This window comes from Herpailurus yagouaroundi, unplaced genomic scaffold (assembly GCF_014898765.1).
Source record: "Herpailurus yagouaroundi ecotype Mexico unplaced genomic scaffold, PumYag 188, whole genome shotgun sequence".
NCBI classification, from domain to species: Eukaryota; Metazoa; Chordata; class Mammalia; order Carnivora; family Felidae; genus Herpailurus; species Herpailurus yagouaroundi.
Window position 1 is genome coordinate 21894163 of NW_024412419.1, and position 20077 is coordinate 21914239.

Below are 20077 nucleotides of genomic sequence, written 5' to 3' on the forward strand. Positions count from 1 at the left end.
GGTTTGCAGGGCTTCATTCAAAGCCAAATGTGACCCTGGCCACGCCTTAGCAGAAGAATAACCCTGCTCTTCTTTTTGTATCCCCTTGGATCTAGAGAAGAGTTGTGGCCTAGCTCAGCACCTTATGTACTGTGAAATCCCAGGTTTATTATTCATTCTTCCTGTGAGCCAGGCAGACAGCTTCACCTCCTTAACTGTTTTTATAAACAGCTCTATAATTACAGCATCCTTATCTCCCAAATTGACACAGAAGTGAAGCCTTGAGATGCAACTCTCTTTGTCTTTTTCATTATTTGATGGCATTCTAAAGCTTTTCTTGACACCCTTAGAAGAAAAGTCTACATGGAGTTTCTTTTTTTTTTTTTTTTTAAGTTTGTTTATTTTGAGAGAGAGCGCGCACTCAGAGGAGGGGCAGAGAGAGAGGAGAGAGATTTCCAAGCAAGCTCCACACTGTCAGTGCAGAGCCTGATGCAGGGCTTGATCTCACGAAGCATGAGATCATGATCTGAGCTGAAATCAAGAGTCAGACACTTAACTGACTGAGTCACCCAGTCTAGAAAGGCTATGTGGAATTTCTGATGACTGTTTTGCAGACCATCAAGAAACATCCACTAAGCTCCAGAGCCCATGAGCAGCCTTTGTTTTGTTGTGGTCAAGGAAAGAAATGACTTTTCTCAGCTGTGAGCTGGGCCCTATGCAGGATGCTTTCCATACTTTGCCTCAGTTAATGAGAAAAGTGATACAGGGTTCACATAATTCAAGGGAAAGGACAATAGTATCATGAATGGAATGAGAGACAGGCTTGAATTCTGTTCTCAGCTTCAATTTTGACTCGACATGATAGGAGTCCCCCAGTGCTTCTGTTTATCCTTCTATAAAATGAGGTTATTACCAGTTTCCATTGCTTAATCATGAGGTTAGCATTGGGAATACTTTGAACTTCTCAAATGAAAGACAATATAAAATTACAAAGTGAAGAGTTGGTGGGGAGAGGATGCTAGAAGGCTAAGAATGAGATGACTAAGTGAGAGAACAACATAAGGGTGTCAGGGCTTTCCTTTTTTTTTTTCCTTTTTATGTTATTTTATTTTTTATTTTTTTTATTAAAAAAAATTTTTTAACGTTTATTATTGAGACACAGAGAGACAGAGCATGAACAGGGGAGGGGCAGAGAGGGGGAGACACAGAATCTGAAGCAGGCTCCAGGCTCTGAGCTGTCAGCACAGAGCCCGACGTGGGGCTCGAACTCACAAACCACAAGATCATGACCTAAGCCAAAGTTGGACACCCAACCCACTGAGCTACCATGCACCCCCCCTTTTTTTCCTTTTTAAAATGTTTTTGCTTATTTATTTTTTTGAGAGAGATGGAGTGAGTGGGGGAGGGGCAGAGAGAAAGAGGGGATAGAGAATCTCAAGCAGGTTCCACATTGTCAGCACAGAGCCCAATGAGGGGCTCAAACTCATGAACCATGAGATCATGACCTGAGCTGAAACCAAGAGTCAGACACTTAACCTACTGAGCCCCCCAGGCACCCCAGGTGTCAGGACTTTCTACTCCATTATCATGGGGACTTTCTGGCCTCCAGTTACCTTCCTTGCCTTATGAAGGATGAGGGGAATACACCCTCATAGAAGGAAGGCAGTCTAGTGTAGTGGTGAAGAGCAAAGACTTTGGGGGACATCAGCCTATTGAATCAGAATCTCAAGGTAGGGGATGGGACAGCTGCAATTTTTAAAAATTCCCGGGGTGATTCTGATGCACACCAAAGTCTGAGGAACAGCATGTCCTCACCAGACCACTGGTGGTCCCCAAAGAGATTGTGTACTTCCACACCTCTCTTACATGCTCAAGCTGTCCACACTCCCTGAACCACCTTTCATACATCGCAAGCATTATCTCTTGCCTTTGCTTTTTACTAAATGAACTCCAGCTCCTCCTTCAAGGCCCAGGTCACAAATCACCTTTTACTCAAAACTTTCCCTAACCTTTTCAGAGAAATTAACTATTCCTGAATACAAAAGAATATGTAATCATCAAGGAGAATGTGGTGAATCTCTATATACTGCATAGAAAAGTAACCACGATATTTTTAGAGGAAAAAAGTCACAAGGTTTTATTGTTTTTCTTTAAACAATGGAATAAATATATGTATATGTTTTGAATACATATATTAAAAGGTCTGAAGAATATATGTACCTGATATCAGTAAACTTTACTTTTTAATTTTATACCCATCTGTGTTATTTGAATACTGCTTTTGTAATTTTTCAAATTTAATAACAATTAAAGTAGTTACCAAGAGAGGAATTGCTCCAATAATTACCAGGGAGGAATTGATTGATGTTATAGCTCTCGTATGTGATGTTGTCATTGGTATGTCTGTCTCCACAGTTCATCTATGAGCTCCTTGATAGCAGGGGACTCATCCTGTTCATCTGCCTTTCACCAGTGCCCAGCGCTGTCCTTGACACTCAGTGGGTGCACAGTGCATAGTTACCAGATTTAAGAGATCTAAAACAGAGTCTGGGGAGGCTTAGTTAATCAACCCCAGGGACAATCAGGTCTGCCGCTGCAGCTCAGCCTATCCATCAGTTGGCATGTCTAGTCCTAGAAGAAGGACAGTAGCAAAAAGAAAGTGATAGTGGTGGCTGAACCCATACTGCCTACAGCCTTGATCACTATAAATATAAAGAGCTTGACAGTGGTGGTAGGGAGAAGAAGACTTTGGAGATTGTAATTGGCTACAAAAGGTCTGTGGGTCACTGCCATTCGCTTTATTAAAAGTCACTGCTCCATAGTTATGATCCATGTCTGCTTGCTTGAAAGTAACTCCTACTGTTTTTGAAAACAGAATAAAACTCCTCATTCACTTTGTAGAACCCTACATAAGTAAAATAAATGGGTTAATTTTTACACATTGTCCATAGCATCTCCTTTCTATCCCTAATCCCTCCAGAATCCTGCAATCAGGATTACCTAAACAATCTCTCTGAGAGGCCCTGGCAACCTCTAGGCATCTACTCCCTGTCTTACATATCTGGATCAGACTCTCAAACTCTAAATTAGGCCAAATGTAAACAGGTAACAGCTCTCTGTATTTTCTCCAATCCTCTAAAATTAGTGGCATTCCTCCCCTCCTTCCCTCATTGAAACCACTCACTCTCATAAATCATGTTCGACCTTAACCTTGACCTTCTTAGGCCACACATGTGAGAATTGGTTCCCTGTCCTTCGCTACCACCACCCCACACACACTCTTCCTTTGTGCCAACTTCCAATGAGAAACTGGATATGTGTAAATATTGAATCTCATGATTTGGGGAAAACATAAACCTATTCCTCCTATAATTAAGGGAGAAGAATAACGGAGGTGTGTTTGTATTTATTATGTTTACATCTAAAAGCTATATAAATTTCCTTTTTAACCAAAAATGTGATTTTAAAGTCATAAGGGAAGCAGGATGCTCATTCTCACCGAGTAATGTTGTCAGATAATTTTTTTAATTTTTTAAATTAAAAAAAATTGTAATGTTTATTTATTTTTGAGAGAGAGAGAGACAGCCTGTGAGTGGGCGAGGGGCAGAAAGAGAGGGAGACACAGAATCCCCAGCAGGCTCCAGGCTCTGAGCTGTCAGTACAGAACCCAATATAGGGCTGAAACCCACAAACTACCAGATCATGACCTGCCAAATTCAGATGCTTAGCCACCCAGGCACCCCCAGATATTTTGTTTTTTACATACTGACCTATTCTATGAGTTGGAGATGGGTTATTTGAGGGGAAGAGAAGACAGGTCATTCAACAAACATCAAGCGCCTACTTTGGACCATGCTTTGGAATTAAAAATACAAATATGAGACACTGCCTCTGCCCCTAAGTTCATGTTAATACATTCTGCTATAATTACTTGGTGCATGTGGGTATGACTTCCTGTCTAGTGAAATGACCAAGTTAGGGACCAGCTGCTGAGCCCTCTGCTCCCTTCTCAGCCTTACCAACTCTGTTTGCTGGATTCAGGAGATAGGGCAGTTCTGGTACTTTATCCTACTACTCTAGGCCCAGCTTGGTCCTGGCCACTGGTCAGGTCCAAACGTTAATGTCTGGGAGGAAAGCCAGGACTGTAATGGACAAATTGAGAACCATGCTCTCCTGGGTAGAGGGTGGGCTTCTCCCACAAGACACAGACTTATTGGGAATATTGACTTTAGTAATGCTCCCAGGATACCCCCCAGGATTTGGCTGGAGCCCTAAACTTTGTGAATGGGAGCTGTCCAACATTTCAGCATACTTTTGCATCTGCATACTTTGAAAAATATATAATAATCCGTCAGTTTGACTGTTTTATTGTGTGCCATGTTATAAGAGAATTTACACAGTTCAGGACCTAGCGTCTCAGGTCTTTAGTTTTGTTTAAGATTTTATTTTTAAGTAATCTCTACACCCAACATGAGGCTCAAACTTAAAACCCTGAGATCAAAAGTCTCACACTCTACCAACTGAGCCAGCCAGGCACCCCTCTCAGGTCTTTAGATCTGATACCTTAATGTTCAGTTCTCCTTAAAGTCACTGAGACCTGAAAAAAACCTGACTTATTATTTGTTTAGGCACATTGGTACCAGAAAGCAAATTGAATATAGAAAAGGATATACTTCTTTCCTATATCATGGTGACTTGACAATCAGAAAGGTAATCAGAGCTCGCTTTGCTCTGTCCTAGTGACCAGAATACCAATGTCAACTAAACAGAGTGCCACTTCATTGGACAGTGTTAAAATCGTACTAACATAGTTTTACTTTCCAGCTATCATTTTTTCTAGATTCCGTAATAACCAACCCTGATGTTTATAATTTCCTTTACAACCAGATTCTACAGCATGCTGTATGACAGTTTTTACAATTTTATATTTTATTCTGCATCAATAAAAGTACTGCCTGGTGACATCTAGGGAAACATAGGGAGAGATATTAATCTTTTTACAGTATCTCCAAGTCACACTATTCCTCTTGAAAGGGATCCTGTCTACAGCATGTAAATACGTGTTAGCAAGGATCAGCAGCCATTTTCTGCAAGGGCCAAATAGTAAGTATTTTACATTTTGCAAGCCATACAGTCTCAGTCAAAATTACTCAACTCTGACATTGTAATATGAAAGCAGCCTTAGATAATAATAGGTGAATGATTATGGCCATATCCCAGTAAAACTTTACTTACAAAGAAAGAGGGGGCTCTAACTCATAATTGCTGACCTCTGCTTATTAGTCATAATCAGAGAAGGGATCTTTCTTGTCCTTTCTTGACTTTGCTTTGGTCCTCTTTTATCATAAATATTAATATGATGGTTAAGTCTTCAAAAGTGGTTTTCACTCTCCCCTAAAAGAACAGGAATCCTTTGAGAAATGGCTTCTTTTGAGATGGAGGCAAGGAAAGTACAAGTTGAGCCTGGAACATCTTGTTCCACCAGAAAGTAAGGAACTTTTCCAAGAATGATGGGAATGTGTCAAAAGGACATGGGAAGGGGCTCCAAGGCCAATACCAGGACAATTTGAGCATAAAAACAAATGATAGTAACATATTATAACCCGTAAAATAATCTATGAGTTTATACTGATTTAAAGAGATAAGTAAAAAAAAAAAAAAATGGGATAGGAAGGGAAAGCTCTTCCTTTTTTAAAAAAATTTTTTAAATGTTTATTTTTGAGAGAGAGGGAGACAGAAAAAGTGTGAGCAGGGGAGGAGCAGAGAGAGGGAAACACAGAACCCGAAGCAGGCTCTGAGCTGTCAGCACAGAGCCCCACGCGGGGCTCAAACTTACAAACTGTGAGATCATGACCCAAGCTGAAATCAGATGCTCAACCAACTAAGCCACCCAGGCACCCCAGGAAAGCTCTTCCTTAGTGATAGGGTTAGGAGGAAAAACTGTTTCTCAAATGTGGGAGAGCAATCAGAACCACTTGGGGAGCTTTTCCACATACCTGAGCCTTTTTTTAGAGGGCTGTGTGTGTGTGTGTGTGTGTGTGTGTGTGTGTAGAAAAGCTCTCCCCGATAACACTGCTCAGCCTTCTCTGTTTAGGGAAAACTGATATGTGGGCTTAGCCCACAATTCTTCTTCCATTGAAGACAATGAAAAGACAGCAAATGGGAGTGTTGTCTCTTGAGACTGCTTGGCCCAATCATGCCTGCTTCTTACCTCTATTCCTTCTGTTATCCTTGTCAGTGTATTTGGTCCTCTTGGAACCTGGTGGGTCCAAACGGAGGAGCTCCTGCCTCTAGGGTCCTTGGGCAGCCATAGGAAACAGGTACTTCCTTGGGGTGCTTGGGTAGCTCAGCTTGTTAAGCGTCCGACTTTGGCTCAGGTCATGATCTCACAGTTTGTGAGTTCCAGCCCCACGTTGGGCTCTGTGCTGACAGCTCAGAGCCTGGAGCCTGCTTCGGATTCTGTGTCTCCCTCTCTCTCTGCCCCACCCCAGCTTGCACTCTGTCTCTCTGTCTCTCAAAAATGAATAAATGTTAAATAAACAAATAAATAAATAATAAATAAATAATGAATAAATAAATAAATGACAAGCATTTCCTTAACTAGCAGAGACTGCCTCTTCCAATGTTTCCTTTTTAAGCTGTTAAAAGGAATAGCAAAATACCTGGAGGAAAAGTAGCTAATGAAGAATTAATTCTTTCCTAGGGAATTTTTAGGAGATAAAAGACAATCCTGTTAACAGACAAATTAAAGTCAAGTCACAAAGTGAACATTTAAAATATTTTTCTTCTATTTTGAACAAGTGTAGATATGTGAGACCAAAGATATTTAATACATGTTATATGATCCGTGACTCCAAGGGGTGTATCTGTTTAGGAATATGTTGGGAAAAAATTAAATGAAAACATAAAGGATTGGTAACTTAAATATTTTGTGGCAAGCTACACTTGTACTTAATCACCAAATGAACTATGTAAATTCATAAAATTTATTAAATATGGAGGAGTAAGAGATTGCCAATAGCTAGAGAGGGCAGACAGGACAGAGTAATAGAATCCGCATCTGTTGAAGGGACCTTAAGAGGTCACCTAAAAATAAAAGCTCACCTAGTTCAGCTCAGCCTTCCACCTGGTTCTTGACCCTACTAGAACATCCCACATGGTGTCATCCAGCTTAAAAACCGGCCATGATAGGACCTCACCCCTTCCAGGGATAGGCTTGTTGCATTTAACTAGCCCTGTTGGGAAAGTTTTTCTTCAGTGGGTCAAAATCTGTCTTTCTATACCTTTAAACCTTGATCAGTTTTACCCCTTGTGACCACAGAGAAGAAATCAATCTTTACTCTTCCCCTCATAGCCCTTCAAGTAATTAAAGACAGTTCTCTGGCCACTCCAAGTTTTTCTTCCATCTCTAAGCTAAACCCTCAGTTTCTCCAGCAGATCCTCACAAAACCTAATATGAGTATATTTGCTACATACACCATCACAGTCACTTTGTTATTCTAAAAATAGGCTGCCCATGAACTGGTATTCCATGAATTCAGTATTCCAGGGGAGAAGGGGGAACATTATCCTAGAAAGATCTTATAATCACTTATCTGGCTTCAAACCAGTTCTAACCAGCTGTTACTTTGGGCAAGTTACTTAAACTCTCTGAGCCCCAGTTCTGTTCTGCTGAGAACATACCATGTGCTGGGCACCATACTAGACATTAGGGATGCAAGGACTTAATGCCAGCCCTCAAGAAGCTCATAGTGAAGTGGAAGAAATAATTATGGTAAGTACTGTCTGCATTAGACGTGTATGCCCACACAGTATTACCGAAATACCTAGAAGGCCAGCCTAACCCAGCCCAGTAGAAAGAAGTAGGAATCAGGGCCAACTTTCCAGGTGAGTTGACACTTGACATGAATCTTGAGATTAGGTGGGCATTTACCAGGTGAAGATCAATGGCAAGGAAGAAAAGCATGAACAAAAGGCTCCTAAGTTTGTCTCAGTTGGTACAGTGTCTTACAGCTGGAACATGGAGTAGTGAGAAGGGTGAGAGGTGATGGGAGGTGAAGCTGGAAAGGCAGGCAGGTGCCAGTCACAGGGAGTTCAGTGAGGTGCAATGAGAAGACGCTGGGAAGACATTGAATCAGGGGTTACTTTAACGGTGGTCTGCAAAGAAGTAGACATGAAGCCTGTAAAATGGAGCTGATGATGCCTTCAGCCCATTAGTACCTCCCCACGCTGTAAGGAGCAGATGAGATAAATAAAATGCACAGGGGGTCAGGCGCATGCCAAGGGCTCAGTCAGTGTGGTCCCTTCCCCAGCTTCTGTCAGTTCCATCACAAAGACAACTCCCGTCAAGCCCGTATCCGTTTAAAAGGCTTCTGTATTTTTGCACACTCTGTTGCAAACCCTTATGTCATCGGCCTAATCTCTTCCTTCCATTTGGTGTTTCAGATCCAAATTCACAACCTCATCTGAATCTCTTTTGAGTGGTTTAGCCTCTTGCCATAGCCTGTCACAGCAGTTTGGGATCCTGACTCTGTCAGCCAGTGCTCCTGGGAATGGTGGGGGGTAGAAGCATCACCTTAAAAGGAGTAGGGCATTCAGGAACAAGTGAGGGCAGGGTGGGAGTCAATATCAGGACCGGAAGAAGGAGAACAACAGTCTGAAGCTGAGGGTTTAAAGGGTGGAGAAGTCAAAGAAAAGAATGCGGGGGAGGGGTTGGGTGGTATGGAGTGAAATTGTGCACACCAGGCCAAGACCTTTGGTCTTTATCCTATAGATAGACATAAAGGGCCACCGGAGCTTTGCAGGGGTTTGATGAAAGCAGTGTTTTGGGGAAGTTTGTCTTGCAGCGAGGGGCCACAAAGTTGAAAGGAGACTAGAGGAGGAATACTGTTGGTCACAGAATGACAACAATCTGGACAAGGATGAAGTCAGTGAGAATGGTTGGGATGAGCTGGGTGAGAAAAAGCAATGATTTGACAACTTGGCCAAAGCAGGAGGGATAAGATTGGTTCCCACGACATGCACTTTCAATGCAGCATTTCACGGATCCTCACAGACTTTTTAAAAACATTTCAGTGGTGGGGCACCTGGTTGGCTCAGTCAGTTAAGCATCCAATTCTTGATTTCAGCTCAGGTCATGATCTCACAGTTTGTGGGATCAAGCCCTGCATCAGGCTCTGCACTGATAGCATGGAGCCTGCTTGGGATTCTCTCTCTCCCCCTTTCTCTCTGCCCCTGCCCTGCTCACTTGCTCTCTCTCAAAACAAATAAACTTAAAACAGAATAAAGTGTCTCAGTGGATGATACAGATTTAAAATGTAATTTAGTTCTAATATTTTGCCATTAAAAAAACACTTTTTCTAAATTACCATTATCAATGTTCCCAGTATTTTTAAACTGCAGTATTTTTAAACTGCAGTTTGGAAGAAAAAAATCATTTTCCAACTTACTAATCGTTCTGCCAGTTCTCAGTTATTGGCTCATAAAAATAAAGATTCCATAAGACCTTAATTTTTAAGATGCAAATAACACATCTCCACTCATTTATGTGGATGGCTGATTTTACACATAAATGAGTGTCTCTGTGTCATATTGTGCTTTATCCAGATAACAAAACAATGGAATGTAGTTCGCAGTATCGGGCAAACACACATTCGCCAGGAGTGTACTTTGAGTCAGGTGTTACGAAAGGTTGTCGGGAGTGTAAAGGCATGGTCGCCGCTCACGGACCACACTGGTGAGCAAGGACGAGAGGCCCGTGAACGGATAAGTACAGTGCAAGGTCGCGTGAAATGTGATTAAAGTACAGAAACAGGGCTGCGGAGGCCCCGCACGTCCTTGTTATGCCGTGGCCAGAGGAGGCAGGAAGAAGAATGAAAAAGGAAAGACGGAAGAAGAGTGAAAGCTTTTTAAACAGGGAGAGAAAAGAAGGAAGAACAAAGTATAAAGTACAAAGAAAAATACCTTGTCCTTTGTGACACTTTGTAACGTACAAAGTCCTTTCAGATAGGTTATCTCATTTGATTCTGCCAGGAAGCTTATGAGAAAGCAAAAAATGTGAGACAGAGGGGAGGCGATGGGAAGGGAGGCCCACAGTGAAGAGGAGAGAGGACCTAGGGAGAGCTCAGAGGCCCTCGCGGCCTCTTCTGGCCATCCCGGAGGATAGCAGCCTGCTGCTGGGACCAGGTCTCGGCCGCCCGGTGACAAGCTGGTGCGGACCTCTTATCACCAGACAGACCGGCAAGGAAGGGCTCGAACCACCACTTCAAAGAAGTCGGAACCACCCGGACAAAAAGCAAGAGAAGCCTTTAAGTGGTTATTTTGGCAGCTATTATCAAGGACTTCTTGCTGGCTGACTGACCACAAGCTTCCTTCCATACTTCTCTGCCCTGTTTTTTAAAAATATTTTTATTGAATTTTTTTCTTGTCACAAAAGTTACACGTGTTCAATGTAAAAAATTTAGAAAATCCAGGTAAACCTGAAGAAGAAAATAAAAATCCCCTATAACCCTGCCGTCAGATAGAACCACAATTATTATTTTAGAACATATCTTCACATTATTCTTCTGTGCCTATTGGAATATTTCTGCTCTGTAATACCTTCCCTCCGCTTCATATATTGTAAACGTCTTTCCATGTCTTTATCAGTCGGGATTGTGTTTTGATACAAATAACAATAAACTCTAAGGACAACTAGCAGTGTTCGTTAATAGCAAACCCCAAACTAAACTAAGCATGGCTTCAACAAATAATAGGGGCATTTTTCTCACGCGGCAGGAGTCTGAAAGTAGGAGGTACAAGCCGGTACCACAGCTCACGACACCATGAAGGACATTACAGCCCCTTAGCCAGTTGGGTGTTAACCTCATGTCTCAGGTGGCTCTTCGCTATAAGAGAAGCTGTGAAAAACGTATTTCGTCTTTCTGACCCCCCTAGCGGAGACAGGCAAGGGAGAAGGGTGCTGGGAATGGGCGCTGAGCCAGCGCTCTCTTAAGCAGCTGCAGTTTAGATGTACCATGATTTATTTAACTGTTCGTTATTGTTCATCGTTTTAGTTGTTCCCAGTTTTTCATGATTATAAATATGCTTACGTCTAAAGTTTTACACATACTCACAATTATTGCTTTAGCACAAAATTCCTAGAAATAGAAATAAGGTCAGAGAATATAGAAAATGTAAAGGCTTTTAATGTCTTTTTTTTTTTTTTTTTTTTAACCAAATTGCCATCCAGAAGGACTGTGCTAAATTACACTCTGACCAACCACGTTTAAAAGAGCACATTTCCCCGGACTCTCAATAAAAGGTTTTTGTTTGTTGGTATGTTCATCATTAAGCTATTATCCTATGACCATTTAACAGATTTAACTTTGAGCTAGCGTGGACCAGATTCTAAAGTGCTCAGCAGCCTCTGGGAACCCAGAGCAGGGATGCTGAGAGCTTCAACCAGCCCCCACCCTTCTCCAGTGCTGCCTGGAGGTAGGGGTTTGCAGGGTGGCCTGTGCTCCCAGGCACAGGTGTGGGTCCTCATCTTGGCAGGCACCGCAGAGCACTTGTGAGGTCCCTGGTGAACATAGACCTCACTCATCTGTCCTTTTTTTGGGAAGTTCTTTCTGCCACCATGAAGCCATCGTCTGTTGCCATCTTAGTCCTAACTCAGGGCTAGCCTGGCTTATTTGGAATTGAGGTGTACCCGGTATCTGGCCTCTTTCGAAACAGCCCTCCCTGTATCTTCACACATCACTCTTCCCTGAGGTACCTCAAGTAGGGTAGCCTCACAGGCCTACCTCATGATCTGCAACAGAGAGAGGGCTAAGAAAACAGTATCAGGAGATTTGGGGGGCGTTTTAATCATATTAAGCCGCTTTCGTGACACTCTGCAGGTTCCCGGGGAGGTGGTCAAAAGAGTAAATCATCCCTAGACGTCACTACCCTTTGAGATAGTTATTAACTAGTCAGGAGTTGGCCACTGTGTACAGTCCTACTCATTAAACGAGGAGCCATCCATGGATGAGAGAAGAATTCCTCTGGCCCAATCATCTGTATGTACATAGTAGGTGCATAGTATCTTAAATATTCATGAGTGTAGACACATATTCATGTGTGAACAAATTAGGGAATGATGAATCCAAGCAACACTTGTGCTCGGTGCAGGAACACAGGCCAGATCTCAGCACCACACCGTGACCCTCTAAAATAAGAAAAGGAAAATCCCAGAATTCTGGTTCCAGGAAGGAAATGATAAGGATCCTATTTTGGTGGTCGCTTTAGGACCTCACCCTGACCTCCGGAGAAGTGACGCGTAAGACATGAGAAGCGCTATCTTAAGGAAACGGAGTTCCGCGTGAGCTCTCCTTATGGGGCATGGTTTGGAGCTCCTGTCGGTTATTACCACCACAAGCGAAGAGAAAGGAAGAGAAACTAAAACTTAGGAAGCCCCTATTCCAAATCCAGCTAAAGCAGGATCGTGATGCCCTGGCCAGTCACTGCTGTTAAATGCCCACCTCGGGGCCTTTACCCGGATCCCTCACTTTTCCAGACTCCGGAATGCGACTTCGTAAGACATCCACAAAATAGATCCACTCACAACTGACTGTAGTTAACTGTATTACTTAGAGTCTCCAACCGCCTCTCCCTACCGAATTACATTGTTACTGGTTCTATGTCAAAGACTTAAAAATTCTCTGTCAGAATTGCTTTACAAGCCTCTCACCAATAACTGTAACGATAAAGCTGGACTGGTTAGGTCCTGTGTGAGTGCCCCGCTCAGGTTAGCTTTAACCTTCATGATGGTCCAGCAGCATAGCTACTTAGAAATCATTAGTAAAGTTGAACATGTTTCATATTTCATGTTTGTTAGCCATTTGTACTCCTTCCATGAATGCATCTGTGTTTTGGGTGCCCATGAGCCATACACATAGTGAGTGATGTCCGGAAGGCATTTCTATTTCATGATAAGAAACTGAGGCCTCGAGAGGCCACCTTTGCCCAGAGCCCAGATCGTGAGAGGCAGGGCTGGAGCTGGGTCCTTTGGAGTCTTTGTGTGTGTGTACCATGCTGTCTGTTCACACAGCTAAACATGCCAGTATATTTCTTAGGAAATACGCTGTAAGACTCCCTATTTTTGGAGATGCAGTTAAAGTTTGCTTTCTTAATTCTCTATTTCTCCTACTTTCAGCAGAATCTTGGGAAACCCTAAGTCATTTTCCCTTTCTTAACCCCTTTCCCCCATGTACTAGGCAAAAATATGAAGGGGGTGTGTATCTAGGGTAATGTCTAGCTTTATCTTGGTTCCCTGGTCATGTGCGATTTCTCCATTGCTACCAAACGTCCGCTTTTTTCAAACCAAAATGCATTTTAGCATAGCTGCAGTATAGCAACAGTATTTTCTTTCATTTTATAATTACCTTAAGTGAATCTTCAAAACCTTCATATAGGGACATTTTCTAGTATCTCATGTTCAGAATAAATTACATGGAGTATCAGGGATTTAGTTTTGAAAAAAAAGTAACTTCCATTTAGTAATAAATAAATAAACAACCAACAAATAAATAAATAAATCTGGGGCCAGTACAAATCCATCCCAGAACCCTAGATAGATCTTCAGTAAAGGTGTGAATAGTGAGAATTTACTATCAGAATATCCAGATGTTTCTTAGACCACATCAATGACCTGTGGGTTCCCCAAACTCTACAGCCCAGACAGTTCACAAAAGAATACATTTATATGAGTAATAAATGTGGAAATAATGTTCTCCCTCACTAGTAATCAAAGAAATGTTTTTTAAAAGAACAACAAAAAAAAGTTGGTTTTTATTAAATCAACACATTTTCTAAAATAATAACATTCTGTGTTGGTGAGAGTGTAGTGAAATGAGCACTCTTTCCATCTGGAAGGAAAATAAAAGGTACAGTCTTTTTAGAAAACTGTTAAGCCTTAAAACATGCCATGCCCTTTGACATAGTAATTCCCTCCCCCCAGGTAGTAGTATATTTAGACAAAAATTGAATGTTCATAGATGTTAAATCTAGCACTATCTAAATACCAAAAATGTCTAACTACCGGAGACTGATTTAATAAAGCATGGAAGGGGCGCCTTGGTGGTTCAGTGTGCCCCATTCTTAATTTCAGCTCAGGTCACAATCTCATGTTTCATGGATTCTAGCCCCATGTCAGGCTCTGGGCTGGTGGCACAGAGACTGCTTGGGATCCTCTCTCTCCCCCTCTCTCTCTCTCTGGCCCTCCTGTTTGTGCTCTCTCTCTTTCTCTCAAACAAACTTTAAAAAATCTTATAATAAAGCATGGAATATTGTGCTCCATTAAATATGATGTTTCCTAATACCCCTACCTATTCTTCCCAGTGTTCGTGTATGATATTAAGTGAGCCCCTGGTCTCCACCCCACCCTTAAACCTGGTCCTCCTGTAGTTTCCTCCATCCTTCCAGGGCTGGGGCCAGAAACTGTGGGGTCATCTTTGACCTCTCTCTTTCACATCCCCCAGCTGGCCTGCTGCATTCTGTCTGTTCCACCTTCAGTAGGATTTGCCCTACTTTCCAGGCCTCTTGTAAAGCATGAACTGAGAAGGCTTGAGGAGAAAAGAAAGCAACCCTGATTCCCCTTGAGTGGCTAAGGTTTTGATTCTTTTTTTTTTTTCAACGTTTATTTATTTTTGGGACAGAGAGAGACAGAGCATGAACGGGGGAGGGGCAGAGAGAGAGGGAGACACAGAATCGGAAACAGGCTCCAGGCTCCGAGCCATCAGCCCAGAGCCCGATGCGGGGCTCGAACTCACGGAGCGCAAGATCGTGACCTGGCTGAAGTCGGACGCTTAACCGACTGCGCCACCCAGGCGCCCCAGGTTTTGATTCTTAAATCGAGGCCAGGTTTTTCTCTTTCTTGAATTATCTAACCATCTCTTTTTCCTAGAGCAGAAGCCGATGGGCCAAAATCACCTCATTGAGAACATGACATCTAAAGTAGGATAGCAGGATTCAAAGCATTACTGCAATGAATAGAAAAATAAGTGAGGAGAAAGTAATAGGATTTCACTGGTGGTAAGCCTACTTACTGAGAAATGTTGTGTGTTTTCAGTGAGCTACAAATATTGTATACCATGAAGGACCATCCAATTTAAAGGAGACCCTAAAACGAAGTGTGCAGAAACCTCCAATAACTTAGCTGCTGGGCTGTTGCCCTTAGGACAGGTGAGTAGACTCTGCCACAGGGGAAGAGACACTGCGGTAGATTGTTGATGTCTGATGGTTCCCACGAAGTTGAGTCATAAACACCAAAAGTTTGTCCGGATCTCACATGTGCAAATAGGTAGAACGGTTTTTGATAACTACGTAAGCCCAGAGTGGGAAGATGTTGAAGGGCTAATTTAATTCGCAAAAGGCCTCTTCATGTTTAGATTCCTAAGGAAGAGGTTTGCAGACTGAGGACTTGGTTAAGTTGTAAGTGTGATGATTTAGAAAAGTTGGAAAGTTGGGAACGGCCTGGACTCCGTCAAAAGTATAGGATTTACCTCCTGGGGATAAATCATGTCCTGGGTAATAACCTTTACTTTGACCAAATTGTAACTTCTCTTTGGAACGCTGTGCCCTTTCCGAGAGAAAACAGCAGATGGCTGGAATCAGTCTTAGAGTTTACTTGTCTTTAGAACACAATGTAACGTCATCCAGTGAAGAATCATGCAGAAATTTAAGGTCTTTAAGGTTGTGGCTGGGGACTTGTGAGAAGTAGGTGAGGCCTCAGGAAATCTTTAGGGCATTTAACAGTCCAGGTAGATTGGTGAGTTTCCCAGAAGAAGGCAAACAAATGTTGACCCTTTCAACCTAACAGAACACTAAAGAAAGCAGAACATGTATCTGTAACTGTAAACTATGCACCCTCTGGAGGCACTGGAGATAAGAGTATTTGGTTCTGGTCAGGAGATGACTATTCTATTTATGGCCCCAATGTCCTGAGTAAATCTATATCCCCACCCACTGGGTTTTTTGACTGAAGGGTAGGGGTGTTATAAGGACTGTTCAGAGTATGATGAGTCCTTTCTCTGTTATGCTTTTGACTACTTTAGTCCTTCTTTAGCTTTAAGAGGGTATTGTGTAGGTTTGGGTAGAAATTCAAACAGGCTGTTCTGAACCTCAGTGGATTCAGCCCCAGTAACCCTGCAAACAATTGAATGTTTGAAACTTTGTCCCCTTTTTGTGCTAAAGCACTTCTCAATTTTGTTCATATTGAAGGTTCCCCAAATTGATCACTATAATTTTATTTTTTTTTATTTATATATGAAATTTATTGTCAAATTGGTTTCCATACAACACCCAGTGCTCATCCCAAAAGGTGCCCTCCTCAATACCCATCACCCACCGTCTCCTCCCTCCCACCCCCCATCAACCCTCAGTTTGCTCTCAGTTCTCAACAGTCTCTTATGCTTTGGCTCTCTCCCACTCTAACCTCTTTTTTTTTTTTTTTTCCTTCCCCTCCCCCATGGGTTCCTGTTAAGTTTCTCAGGATCCACATAAGAGTGAAACCATATGGTATCTGTCTTTCTCTGTATGGCTTATTTCACTTAGCATCACACTCTCCAGTTCCATCCACGTTGCTACAAAAGGCCATATTTCATTTTTTCTCATTGCCACGTAGTATTCCATAGTGTATATAAACCACAATTTCTTTATCCATTCATCAGTTGATGGACATTTAGGCTCTTTCCATAATTTGGCTATTGTTGAGAGTGCTGCTATGAACATTGGGGTACAAGTGCCCCTATGCATCAGTACTCCTGTGTCCCTTGGATAAATTCCTAGCAGTGCTATTGCTGGGTCATAGGGTAGGTCTATTTTTAATTTTGTGAGGAACCTCCACACTGCTTTCCAGAGCGGCTGCACCAATTTGCATTCCCACCAGCAGTGCAAGAGGGTTCCCGTTTCTCCACATCCTCTCCAGCATCTATAGTCTCCTGATTTGTTCATTTTGGCCACTCTGAGTGGTGTGAGGTGATACCTGAGTGTGGTTTTGATTTGTATTTCCCTGATAAGGAGTGACGCTGAACATCTTTTCATGTGCTTGTTGGCCATCCGGATGTCTTCTTTAGAGAAGTGTCTATTCATGTTTTCTGCCCATTTCTTCACTGGGTTATTTGCTTTTCGGGTGTGGAGTTTGGTGAGCTCTTTATAGATTTTGGATACTAGCCCTTTGTCCGATATGTCATTTGCAAATATCTTTTCCCATTCCGTTGGTTGCCTTTTAGTTTTGTTGGTTGTTTCCTTTGCTGTGCAGAAGCTTTTTATCTTCATAAGGTCCCAGTAATTCACTTTTGCTTTTAATTCCCTTGCCTTTGGGGATGTGTCGAGTAAGAGATTGCTACGGCTGAGGTCAGAGAGGTCTTTTCCTGCTTTCTCCTCTAGGGTTTTGATGGTTTCCTGTCTCACATTCAGGTCCTTTATCCATTTTGAGTTTATTTTTGTGAATGGTGTGAGAAAGTGGTCTAGTTTCAACCTTCTGCATGTTGCTGTCCAGTTCTCCCAGCACCATTTGTTAAAGAGACTGTCTTTTTTCCATTGGATGTTCTTTCCTGCTTTGTCAAAGATTAGTTGGCCATACGTTTGTGGGTCTAGTTCTGGGGTTTCTATTCTATTCCATTGGTCTATGTGTCTGTTTTTGTGCCATGATCACTATAATTTTAAAGTATCCTTGATAAAATTGGGCCATCTAGAAAGATAAGTTCACAAATTTGAGTTACAGAGTAAATGTATATAAGAAGCAAGAACCTGGCCTACAGGGGTCCAGTCTTTAGATCGAGCAAACCCATAGTTTTGAGAATAGTCAGTCCAAAGAGTTGCTTGTGTACCTGTGTCCCCAAACCTAATGCCTGGGGCTTCCAGCTACAAACCCCAACCAGCTTTGTGGTTCCAGAGGACAAAAAACATGGCGAGATCTCTCCCAGAGCCACACTTTCATGGACAAAGCAAGAGAAGACTGAGGAAAGTTCTCACAGGGTTTTTAGTAATCACCCCAAACTGGAAACACTCAGATATCCTTCAGTGGGTGAATGGATAAGATGTGGCCTATCCATACTTGTACCATTGTTTGGAATACTACTCAACAACAAAAAGGGCTATTAATGTATGCAACAACTTGGATAGAACCCCAAAGGCATTATGCTGAGGGGAGAAAAGGCCAATCTCAAAAGGTTACTATATAATTCCATTTATATAACATTCTTAAAATTATAAAATTATAGTGATGGCAAACAGATCTGTGGTTGCCAGGGGTTAGAGTTGGGGACGAAGCATGGCTATAGAGGGGCCACACAAGGGAGTTTCCTTGAGGTTATAGAACATTCTGTGTCCAAGTAGGGTGGTGATTACATGAATCTATACATGTAATAAAATTTCATAGACTGTACACCAAAGAGAAAGAAAGAAAGAAAGAAAGAAAGAAAGAAAGAAAGCATGTAAAAGCTGATTAAACCCAAATAATGTCTATAGCGTAGTTAATAATGTACCAATGTCAACTTCCTGGCCTTCACAATTATTATGTAAGATGTTACTGGGGAAGCTGGATGAGGGTGCATGGGAATTCTTTGTCCTATTTTGCAATTGTGAGTCTAAAATTATTTCAAAATAAAGTGTTTCCAAAAATTTGGAGGGCACTGATTTCTGCAAGCAGCACTTGGGAATCTCTTCAATTTTTACTAGAAAAGATAATATAAAATAAAGCCTCAAGAATTACAAATTTAATGCAGTTTCTATTCACTGCAATTTCATTTGCTGCAATTTTGATTTGGAAATTATGCTCCGTTTTTTTAACTATAGTATGGTTACAAGTATTTTTGTATCATTACCAATATGTTATATACAAGGGAACAAAATTTCCTTGAGTTTCCCCCCGGATGGAATACCCCCTAACCTCTTTACAGAGCTCCTGGTGTATAGCTCCTGTGTACCCTTCTAACCTAATCTCCGCCGGCACCCAGCATGCATTCTGGGTGAACTATTTGTAATCCTCACCCTCTTCCCCCTAGTCTTCTCTCCTCTTAACTCTTGGCTCGATGACCTTCTCTTTCAAGACCGCATCAAACTATGCTTCCTCTACAAAGGCTTCCCTGACCCCGGAAGCAGGCCTGCTCCAACAGCGCGCCCTTCCTGCCTGTGGGGTTCTAGCATAGTGTGAAGCCCTTTGGCTATTTGTTCACTGGTCTAGCTCCCACCCTATCCGTGAACGCCTTGAGGGCCCCGACTGGATCCCATTCCTTTCTAGAGGCCCTGTGCCTGGCTCCATGCCTGCAATATACACTCCATAAATGGTGGTAAGTAAGTGAGTGAATCTGAGGCTCTGGAAAGTCCTTAGTAATAAATTTTGTGCATTCTACCCTGCCTTAATAGACCTTTCAACAAGATTTTCAACGAAACTGAAGATCAAAAGGGGTTCTGTTCTGATTAACTACAGGTAAACAGGACAGTAAATGAATACTTAAAACATATTCCAAACATTCAAATTAGTTAAGATTTTATTATATTTAAAGTCTTCCCCCATTCTTTCTTTCATTCATGACACAGGGTTGTGATAAGCTTTAGAAAAACCAAGAGGTTGTACTTGTGAGCCTCTGTGGACAGATACAATCTAGAATTTAAGAACAGGATATGGAGTCTGAAGGAGGATGTGTGGGATGTTGAGATTAGAGCACGAGCCTACATTGAATCTGTATATTGCTTCGGCCTTTACTAAGAGTAGCGCGGTGTCCCCCACCTTGCAGGCAAGTCGCTCATTACTTCACCTGTGATATGGCAGCAGACATAAATGGCCTGGATGACAAACTCCTGATTTCCCCACTCAGCATCCATCTGGGCAGATGGTCTGGGACTCTGTAACTGTCTTTGGGTCTAGCTTCTCTCTCCACCCTGCAGCAAGGTGACTCAGATGTTCATCATTTCTTCTTGCACAATCTAATGACCATTTCTCCATCAGAGGTCTGTCTGGTAACTTCATTCAACAGGGTCGATGACCTCCTTGAAACTGGTGTCTCCCTTGGCTTAGACACATCACCTACCTCTTCTACCTCCTCTCTTGATCGAATCCCCTAACATTCCTCTAAGA

At 42.2% G+C, this 20077-nt stretch overlaps 1 protein-coding gene across 2 annotated transcripts in view; it reads left to right on the forward strand.

Moving 5' to 3' along the window:
- Positions 1-20077, forward strand: part of MAPRE3 (microtubule associated protein RP/EB family member 3) — a 55589-nt gene that overhangs the window by 21766 nt on the left and 13746 nt on the right. The window contains exon 1 of one of the 2 annotated variants that reach the window (XM_040496274.1): positions 15068-15180. The exons of the other annotated variant lie outside the window; for it this stretch is intronic. The gene's annotated coding sequence lies outside the window, so the exon portion shown is untranslated. Of the gene's footprint in view, positions 1-15067; positions 15181-20077 lie in introns of those variants that run through there. 2 annotated transcript variants of the gene reach the window in all.